This window comes from Diaphorina citri, unplaced genomic scaffold (assembly GCF_000475195.1).
Source record: "Diaphorina citri unplaced genomic scaffold, Diaci psyllid genome assembly version 1.1 scaffold255, whole genome shotgun sequence".
Taxonomy (NCBI): domain Eukaryota; kingdom Metazoa; phylum Arthropoda; class Insecta; order Hemiptera; family Psyllidae; genus Diaphorina; species Diaphorina citri.
Genome location: NW_007377692.1, coordinates 50,400 through 61,491, shown reverse-complemented (window position 1 = coordinate 61,491; position 11,092 = coordinate 50,400). Strand labels below are relative to the sequence as shown.

The 11,092-nt window shown below is 36.4% G+C and overlaps 1 long non-coding RNA gene across 1 annotated transcript; it reads right to left on the bottom strand.

The window, feature by feature from the left end:
• Positions 1 to 2,522: 2,522 nt before the first annotated feature.
• Positions 2,523 to 4,371, bottom strand: LOC113466364. Its single transcript, XR_003390781.1, has 2 exons — positions 3,829 to 4,371; positions 2,523 to 3,601 (listed from the first exon to the last, which is right to left on the bottom strand). It is a non-coding gene; the product is annotated as an uncharacterized LOC113466364 (long non-coding RNA).
• Positions 4,372 to 11,092: the final 6,721 nt, after the last annotated feature.

Sequence of the window (11,092 nt, the reverse complement as noted above, 5' to 3'; positions counted from 1 at the left end):
AGGTGAAAGAACACTCAAATAAGCATAATTTAATAGGATAAGGAAAGTCGTGTGATGTTCACTCCAGATTTTTCAGTGCCAATCTGAAGGTGGGTAATATGTACGTATAGGTATGTAGGTGTAGGTCCGTAGTTAAATTAACTTAAATCAGCTTAAATCTTTCTAATACCCACGAGTATGTCTTCTTCTATTTTTAAGCAACGCAACAACCTTTCGTATGGTTGGTATCAGGATGGGTTGGATCTACCTACTTGGTCGTTATCAGAGTGGAATCATGGAATGAAGAGGTTAACAAGAACACATGGTCAGAATTTCAGATTTATAGGTACTAAAAGCTTATCTCTCCCGGTAGGTAGGTACCTACTTGAATTCGACCTTAATACTGAAACGGAATTCGACCTTAATACCTACTGAAACGCGTAGGTAGATAGTACTAGAGGAAAGTAAAAGGCTAGGAAGAAGAGAAAGAAAAGGAGTAAATGTTTGAAGTACCCACAGGTACTTATGGATAGGTACCTACCACATATGTAGCTACGTAACCTTCAACTCAAAAGTTAGTTCAAGAACTTCTTACCTGGAATGCCGGGTTCGAAACTCCGAAAATTCTGAACACAGGTCCTGTCCTGGTGGCATCTGCATCTTCAAACTCCTTCATTATTCAGATATAGTGGGTAATAATCACTGATATGTTTAGATTAGAAAGAAAATCGTACCTCCGTTTAATAAAATTGAGATTGACGTAATAGTCTGAGATTTTACTCCTTTTAAAAGGATTATTTAAAAAATATTCATCGTTATTCAGATATAGTGGGTAATAATCACTGATATGTTTAGATTAGAAAGAAAATCGTACCTCCGTTTAATAAAATTGAGATTGACGTATAATAGGCTGAGATTTTACTCCTTTTAAAAGGATTATTTAAAAAATATTAATCGAGGATTATTTAAAAAGAAAAGGACTATTTAAATAACTAGGTATTAGTCCGTGCCTTAACCTCTTAACACGAGTAGGTACATATGTTAGACAATAGACAGGTAGTAAGAAATTATTGATATAATGACACACATTAAATTATCATCCTTTTAATGATTACTCTATAAGTGGAGATAAATCATTAATAGGTATCTCTCTACCTACCTACCTACCTACCGTAAAGTCATACAACTTGAGCCACGAGGTAGAGATAGAACTTTAGACACGGGGTTAAGTGGCAGAGAATGCCTTCGGTATTAACTTCTCACCGGTTTCAACGTAAAAACTTTACCTTTCCTCTTTACATTTACCTTCTAAACCTAAAAAACTCTACCTTTTGCTTCCCCCTCTGCTATTTCTCCAAAAGCATCTACGGTACGTATCTCGCGGATCAAGTTCTAGTTCCTCCGATTCATACACCAAAATTTTATGACTTGACTTGGACTCGAACCACCAACCTTATCAGAAGTTCACCGCGCAAACAACTAACAAATGATTGTGATTGTAGGTAGCGGTTAATGATGATAATAGTAATAAGGGGGTTTTTTATTGTCACCTGAACATCGTCATTCTGCTCTTTCGGTTCCTATTTAAGTACCTTTGGTACTTTTCAGGTAATTAATATGGTAATTAATTATAGGTACTACCTATTCTCTGTAACTACTGTAACTAGAAAATAAATTGTAATTAATAGTAGTAAATGAGAATCTTTTGCGTGTAATTTATTTACCGAGGTATATTTTACTCTAGTAGCCTACAGCCTACCTACTGGAAACGAAGTAGGTAACCAAATCTAGACCAGGGGTTTCCAAAATGGGGGCGTGAAGACACATCAGAGGGAGCGTCCGTACTTTTTACTTTCTATTACTACAGTTAATATCGCTAGTAATAGAAAGTAGTAATGCTTCATAACCACATGGGTGTTTATTATATTTCAATAGAAGGTGGGGTTGACGAAAATTTTTGGTAACCCTTGATGTAGACTCCCTGAGCTAAGTAGACAAAAATATCTGATCCGAAAAAGCAACACACAAAAAATTTCAGTAACACAATGTGGGGGTTCGACACATGTAGGAATTTATTGATTAAAAAACATCAAAACCAGTAAGTACTTCTAGAATGCCTCCCGAAGATTCTTGAGATCTCGTCCATCGACCGACGCGATGGCGATGGGACCATGAGTGGACACAGCTTTAGAGTGGTCAGTCTCCTAGTCACATTCCCCCAAAACCACCTCCTCATGTCCGAGGACGCACTTTTAAACCTATTTCTTTTTCCGACCGGTGTAAATGAATCTCCTATCTGAGCACACGGCAGTGCGCCAGGTTCCAGTAAGCACGGAACTTTTCACTCATACAGCCGTGTTTTGCCAGTCTTGACATATCCACAACTACTGATAAGCACAAATTATCATGAATCATAGAATAGAATTAGAAATGGATGACACGGAATAATCTTTTCTTCATTATCAGTTCCTAGCGACCATAACTGTTAGGGATTTCCCAAGCATAACATAATGAAGGTACATATTTATTGGTAAATAAGCATCTTGGCATAACTATTACTAAGGGGACTCTGTGAGTGGTACGGGTCGCACTGATACTTGGCACAATATCGTAGAAGAAAAACCCCTTTTTTCCTATCCCAAACATATATAGGACATAGTGCTCGTCTGGTAATCAGGAGGGCGTTGGTTCACTCTCAGCCGAGGTATGAAATTTTGTCAACAATGTGTCGATTTGAGATGCACTCAACTTTGTGAAGTGAAGTATATGTATACAACCCGATATGACCTTAGTCGTTAATGGGCTGTCAAGTCTCTTCCTCATTCTTACATGAAACTTAATCATTTTCCCTATCCAACTAGTTTTTATGTCCTAGTTGAAGACAACCTAATAAAAATCGTTAAATCATCTCTACATTACTTAACTCTTCGATTATTACATTACTCTTGCAATGACTAGCAGTTTTGCCTAGAAAGACGACGCAATTTCCAAACAATAGAGCACTCAAATTATTCAATAATTTTACGATGCAATAATCTTCAAAGCAATATGTCGAAGAGGTTTCTACGTGCTGTGTGGAGTCTTGAGTCTAATTTGAGTCTTGAGTCTAATTTATTAAGTTCCGTACACATCTGCGCGCCGCAACAACTTTGCGGTAACGTGAGTGAAATTTGATTTCGACAAATCCTTAAAAAATTTTCTGTTACTGCCACTAGTTTAGGTTCAAAGTATTTGCTGAAAAGTTTTCCGTACCATGCGTGAATCTGCCGCACAGCTGCCGAAAAGTGGAGATGTGTACGCACCTTTAAACAGCGTTTACATTTGGGTCGATCGATATCGCCTGAGACACGACCACTTTTTTTCATTCCACTAGAATCTTTTCCCCTTGCCTACCTCATATGGATTCCAATGATCGACTAGTTTGGACCTACCTTCATATTGCAAGTTACAGCACAATACAATGTCAGAAAGTAGGTAGTACCTGTCCAAGTAGTCATTAAACTAGTTGGAAGATAGTGTTTGAGTGTTTAGAAATTCCCAACCATTTATCACCAATTATCTGGTACATGTATGAATACATACAGCAGTGGTTTTACTAATTTTGTACATACCTATAGGAGACCTAAACAAAGTACTTAATGAAAATCGGTTCCCATAGTCACAATCAAGAAAAGGGTGGAAATATCCGTTTCAGGTTTCCCTGAGTCTTAGCCGATTGTCTGTGTAGCAGATTCTTCGTAATTAGCCATTTTTTAGGAGGTAGGTACATAGGTCCTATGATGTTATTTTACATTTACATTACATTATAATTGTACAATTGTAATTGTACAATGTACACCTATAGGAGACCTAAACAAAGTACTTAATGAAAATCGGTTCCCATAGTCACAATCAAGAAAAGGGTGGAAATATCCGTTTCAGGTTCCCCTGAGTCTTAGCCGATTGTCTGTGTAGCAGATTCTTCGTAATTAGCCATGTTTTAGGAGGTAGGTACATAGGTACTATGATGTTATTTTACATAATACATTTACAATAATTTAAATTTTACATTTACATTACATTGTAATTGTACAGTGTAGGTATAAATACTGTACCTATGAGCTTCATAAAATCACATATCACTCTGAAGGTCATTTGCGGTTAGGTCCCCGACCATAACCACTCGGTTTCCCAGGTAATACAATTATTTTGATAGAACCATGACGTATGTACTATTTTTGGTTGAATTTAAATATCGATTATTATCTAGACCAGGGGTTTCCAAAATGGGGGCGTGAAGACAAATCAGAGGGAGCGTCCGTACTTTTTACTTTCTATTACTACAGTTAATATCGCTAGTAATCGAAATGGTAATGCTTCATAACCACATGGGTGTTTATTATTGTGTATTGGTGTGTGCCGTTTCAGGTTTCCCTGAGTCTTAGCCGATTGTCTGTGTAGCAGATTCTTCGTAATTAGCCATTTTTTAGGAGGTAGGTACATAGGTAGGTACTATTATGTTTTTTTACATATTACATTTACAATAATTTAAATTTTACATTGTAATTGTACAGTGTAGGTATAAATACTGTACCAATGAGCTTCATAAAATCACATATCTCTCTGAAGGTCATTTGCGGTTAGGTCCCCGACCATAACCACTCGGTTTCCCAGGTAATACAATTATTTTGATAGAACCATGACTTTACTTCTTACTTTCGATGTCTGTGAGGTAGGTACCCAACACTACACCTATCTCAAGGTGTTAGAAGGGCTTCATCATTCAATAAGTGGAAACAATATCTGGGCCTCTTTCAAAGTCTACAATGTCAAAGGTACTGGTGAATGTGTTTAAGCAACTGCTCCAAATTTCACAACAAAGAACAAACCTATTAACACACATTGAAAAATTGGAATAAAACATTCCCGTTTTCATTGTGGAAAAACTGGTTTTAGTTTGTTTCATGCTGATTTTGTCCTAATGACTTGATAACCCTAGAATTTCACAACAAAGAACAAACCTATTAACACACATTGAAAAATTGGAATAAAACATTCCCGTTTTCATTGTGGAAAAACTGGTTTTAAGTAGTTTGTTTCATGCTGAATTTGTCCTAATGACTTCATAACCCTAAAATACAATAATTATTTCACAGGTAATAAAATTACTGGGGGGAAAACAGTACCTGCTTGAGATACCTACCTACATGTGTCCAACACACCCAATTCTTTTGACCTTTAGTTGTCTCATTAAAACGTACGTTATGGAGAAAGTTACGCGATTTTCAGCTAATAAAATAACTAATACGGCGTGAACGACATTAATTAGTAAGTATGTTAAAGCGTCTTATTCGAATTACTCAGAAGAGGTGCCCGACGTGAAACGCTCAGCGTATCACGTCAACCACAACGCAAAAAACACGTCGCTAGGAAACCGTACCTTAAATAAATAAAAACACAACCACCTTTCAATGTTAATCTTGACACATCAAGGGCAAAGGTCATTTAAGGTCATGTTACAACTTTCCACAAAACACTTCTCCAAAACTCTGAATTTAATACCTGGAGAAGAAAGATCCCTTTTCCAGGAGAAAAGGGGAAAGAATTTGGCTACATAAATTTAAGAAAGCTTTTGAAAGATTCATGAAAAAGTTTTAAATTTGGCAATTTTGTATTCTAACCTAGCAAGAGGAAGCCGCATGCAACTCACAGGCAAAGATACAAATATTTTACTTTGCAGAAATGCAGAGCAATGAAAATCAGGAGGATTCAAAAAAAGGATCTTCTATATTAAATTAAACACGAAGGATAATAAAATAAGAGAGGAAATAATTACCTTTTGATGGAAAAAGACAGGAGCTGAGCCGACGAAATTTGAACGTAAAGTGACTTTGGTTCGATTTGGATTTGGAGATAAGAACGAGAGAAAACTCGATACGAATTACGAATCGACCAATCACTTCTAACCGGATATCAAGGTCGTTTGGAGGTCACAGGAAAACAGCAAAAAATTGGCCAATGAGAATTCAGGATTTTCCTACCGATTTCGCTCTCAAAACTCATTGGTCGTTCAAAGTGCAACAGAGGTAATCGAAAGTCAGGGTATGAAAAAAACTGTAGTACGCAAACAATAATACACAGCACATTGCATACTTGAAATATTTAAACGGCTCTTGTAAAAATCGTGTTCCCGTTTCTATTTACGTTTGCATAAAAGATTTTCTAACCTTCGGGTCTACAGTCACAATGAGGTTTAAAGCTTAATCCTTAATATTGAACCTCGAGTTGGTAGCTTGTGACAATGGAGGGCATAACCCGGTCATTGAAAATCTTAGCTGTAACATAAAATCCACCTAGAAAGAAGGTAAAATTTAATACAAAACAATGGATCTTTTGTTTCAGATTGGGTGGGCTTTCCTTATATTTTCCAGTCTGATAAGTAAAATCATACGTCATACCTACTTACATTGAATATGGGTTTATGTTTTATTACTAGAGGTAGGTAGAAAGTAGGTACCTACCTACAACCTATTTAACAAGGTGATAAAAAGATAGATTTTAGACAGCTTGCCACGGGTCACATGATAAATATATGGCACAGGAGGATTGCGGGATGCATGCGGGACGTGGCATCTGCATCTTCAAACTCCTTCATTATTCAGATATAGTGGGTAATAATCACTGATATGTTTAGATTAGAAAGAAAATCGTACCTACGTTTAATAAAATTGAGATTGACGTATAATAGTCTGAGATTTTACTCCTTTTAAAAGGATTATTTAAAAGGAAAAGGACTATTTAAATAACTAGGTATTAGTCCGTGCCTTAACCTCTTAACACGAGTATAGGTACATATGTTAGACAATAGACAGGTAGTAAAAAATTATTGATATAATGACAGAATGACACACATTAAATTATCATCCTTTTAATGATTACTCTATAAGTGGAGATAAATCATTAATAGCTATCTCTCTACCTACCTACCGTAAGGTCATACAACTTGGGCCACGAGGTAGAGATGATAGAACTTTAGACACGGGGTTAAGTGGCAGAGAATGCCTTAGGTAGGTATTAACTTGTCACTGGTTTCAACCTAAAAACTTTACCTTTCCTCTTTACATTTACCTAAACCTAAAAAACTCTACCTTTTGCTTCCCCCTCTGCTATTTCTCCAAAAGCATCTACGGTATGTATCTATCTCGCGGATCAAGTTGTAGTTCCTCCGATTCATACACCAAAATTTTATGACTTGACTTGGACTCGAACCACCAACCTTATCAGAAGTTCACCGCGCAAACAACTAACAAATAATTGTGATTGTAGATAGCGGTTATTGATGATGATGATGATGATGATGATGATGATGTTGATGATGATGATGATGATGATGATGATGATGTTGATGATGATGATGATGATGATGATGATGATGTTGATGATGATGATGATGATGATGATGATGATGATGATGATGATGATGATGATGATGATGATGATGATGATGATGATAATAAGAGGGTTTTTTATTGTTACCTGAACATCGTCATTCTGCTCTTTCGTTTCCTATATTTCAGGTAATTAATTTGGTAATTAATTATAGGTACTATTCTGTAACTACATAAATATAAGAAAATAAAATGTAATTGATAGTAAATGAGAATCTTTTGCGTGTAATTTATTTACCAAGGTATATTTTACTCTAGTAGGTAGCCTACAGCCTACCTACTGGAAACGAAGTAGGTAACCAAAACTATCACCCCTTCATATTTTTATTAAAATTATTTTATCATTTATCTACATTTAAAGAATCGAATTATTTTATCACGCCAGTGACGATCACATGTATTATCATAAGTGGTCGCTAAATAAACAACACAGTCCAACCTCCAACCAACGACCATGAAGTTTACAGGAAAACTGATTTTTTGTGAATTTCACAGATTTTCTTTCTACTCATTATTATTTTTAAATCGAAAGGCTGCATTTTTAGGATGTTTTTCTTTTCAAATGGATTAGAATCAACAATAGATAGATAATTGCGTCAAATTTTCAGTAATGTAAAAAGCACATTTAAAAAATAAATACCTTTAAAAAAAGTTCGATATACTCTGTTGTTTATTAAACGCCAACTTATTTCCCTTGGCTTACCGCTCTGTGTCTTGTCCTGAACTACCGATTCCGAGTTCCGAATGTGGTATCCACATGCGTTTAGCCTACTGATACTACTGATATCCCACGCGATTGGATATGCCCGCTAGGGAGTTAGTAGGTACATACATACAGAGATTGTTGAGGTAGTTGAGTGACGAAGGTAGATGTGATGTGGTTATAGGGCATAGGGACTGTAGGGTGTGTGACATGTTTTGAGTGAGGAAGGTAGATGTGATGTGGTTATAGGGCATAGGGACTATAGGGTGTGTGGCATGTTCTGCAAGGTAACGAAGGTACGGGGTTTCTAGGGGCCATACAGGCATGGCCTTTCACAGAGAGTTTCAACCGATCTCATTTGTCGCGGGGAATTCAATGAGGTCCCAATCCGCCATTATTATTTTCACCGAAAAAGAAAAATAAAATACATACCTACATACCTAGGTCGTTCCCTGTTTAATACAACTCGATAAATTTCATGTCTTGACTTGGACTCGAACCACCAATCTCCAGCATTCTTATGCGGTTAGTAGAAAGGGGGGGGTTCAAGCAATTTCTAAAATAAAGGGACATCTAGACCAGGGGTTTCCAAAATGGGGGCGTGAAGACACATCAGAGGGAGCGTCCGTACTTTTTACTTTCTATTACTACAGTTAATATTGCTAGTAATAGAAATGCTTCATAACCACATGGGTGTTTATTATTGTGTATTGGTGTGTAGAAGACTTTCATTTCAATAGAAGGTGGGGTAGACGAAAATTTTTGGTAACCCTTGATCTAGACTCCCTGAGCTAAGTAGACAAAAATATCTGATCCGAAAAAAAAAAAACACGAAAATTTCAGTAACACAATGTGGGGGTTCGACACATGTAGGAATTTATTGATTAAAAAACACCAAAATAAAAATGACGAAATGCTCTTACCTGGTTCGATGTTCCGGAAAAGTGGACCACAAGTTTATCTGTGGTTATTTCTTTTGACTTATTCATTACATCGAATGAGTGAATTTCCTTGTTGAATATACGAGCCAAATACCTCGTAGGTATCTGCCAAATTACGTCAAAATCGGACCAACCGATTGAGAGTTGTGGTGAAATAAAAATTTAAAAATCATTCATGAAATAAATTAAACAACTCTATGTTCATTGGTAGAAATAAGTAAACAAAAAAGACCTTCAAATAAACAAAATTAAGCCTCACTATAAGAGGAGGTTGTGGACACACACACATACACTGAATAAATATCTAAGCATTGCTAAAAAGAGTTTTTCTAAACGTAATTATTGTAAACAAAGTTCATTGAAATTTTCGCCTGGGGCGCGCGACATGTATTATCATAAGTGGTCGCTAAATAAACAACACAGTCCAACCTCCAACCAACGACCATGAAGTTTACAGGAAAACTGATTTTTGTGAATTTCACAGATTTTATTTCTACTCATTATTATTTTTAAATCGAAAGCGAAAGGCTGCATTTTTAGGATGTTTTTCTTTTCAAATGGATTAGAATCAACAACAGATAATTGCGTCAAATTTTCAGTAATGTAAAAAGCACATTGAAAAAATAAATACCTTTAAAAAAAGTTCGATATACTCTGTTGTTTATTAAACGCCAACTTATTTCCCTTGGCTTACCGCTCTGTGTCTTGTCCTGAACTACCGATTCCGAATGTGGTATCCACATGCGTTTAGCCTACTGATACTACTGATATCCCACACGATTGGATATGCCCGCTAGGGAGTTAGTAGGTACATACATACAGAGATTGTTGAGGTAATTGAGTGACGAAGGTAGATGTGATGTGGTTATACGGCATAGGGACTGTAGGGTGTGTGGCATGTTTTGAGTGAGGAAGGTTACGGTTAGTAGAAAGGGGCGGGTTCAAGCAATTTCTAAAATAAAGGGACGAAATGCTCTTACCTGGTTCGATGTTCCGGAAAAGTGGACCACAAGTTTATCTGTGGTTATTTCTTTTGACTTATTCATTACATCAAATGAGTGAATTTCCTTGTTGAATATATGAGCCAAATACCTCGTATCTGCCAAATTACGTCAAAATCGGACCAACCGATTGAGAGTTCTGTTGTGGTTAAACAGACAGTCACAAAATAAAGGAATATTTGTCGAGATAAAACACATGGAGCTCAATTCTTTCTATCAAGCAATTGACAAAAATACCTGTAGGTAGAAAACCTATAGGTATGAGCTATGAAGAACCAAAAGATGTTCGGCAAAGTGGACACTAATTTCTACTACGACATTCGAACCGATTCTGCGAGAACTCTTCACTGAACTTAGTTATCCTTAGTTCATACTGTTCATCTCTGCTGAGTTGTGAACCAGTCTCATTGCTATCGTCCAGCAGACTACTCGTGTGTAATGATGATGAGCTCTGCTCACTCTGAAACCCAAAAGGAAAATATGAAGAATAATAGAAGAGAGACCACAGGCACATTATACTTTATTCATGGGCTGACAGAAAATACTGGTTGGAAGGAAGAGCTCCTGTTAAAGCCACAAAAAAAGTCAACCCCTTATTTTTCTATTAATCGGATAACGACATTTTTGACCTTTCCTTTACACAAGACACTTAAAATCCTTTAAAGGAATAATAGAAGAGAGACCACAGGCACATTATACTTTATTCATGGGCTGACAGAAAATACTGGTTGGAAGGAAGAGCTCCTGTTAAAGAAAGCCACAAAAAAATCTCCCCCTTATTTTTCTATTAATCGGATAACGTCATTTTTGACCTTTCCTTTACACAAGTAAGACACTTAAAATCCTTTGAAAGAATAGTTCAAATTCGAAGATATATCTCAGCAAGAACAACACCCAAACCATATTGAATGATTCAGAAAGATAGTAGTAAAAAACTATAAAGAAACTAGAGTAAATCAGTCATCTCTGATACCCAATGTCCAGAAGCAAACTGGAAGATTGGCTCTACTCCTAATATTGCCTTGGGCTGATAACCATGGA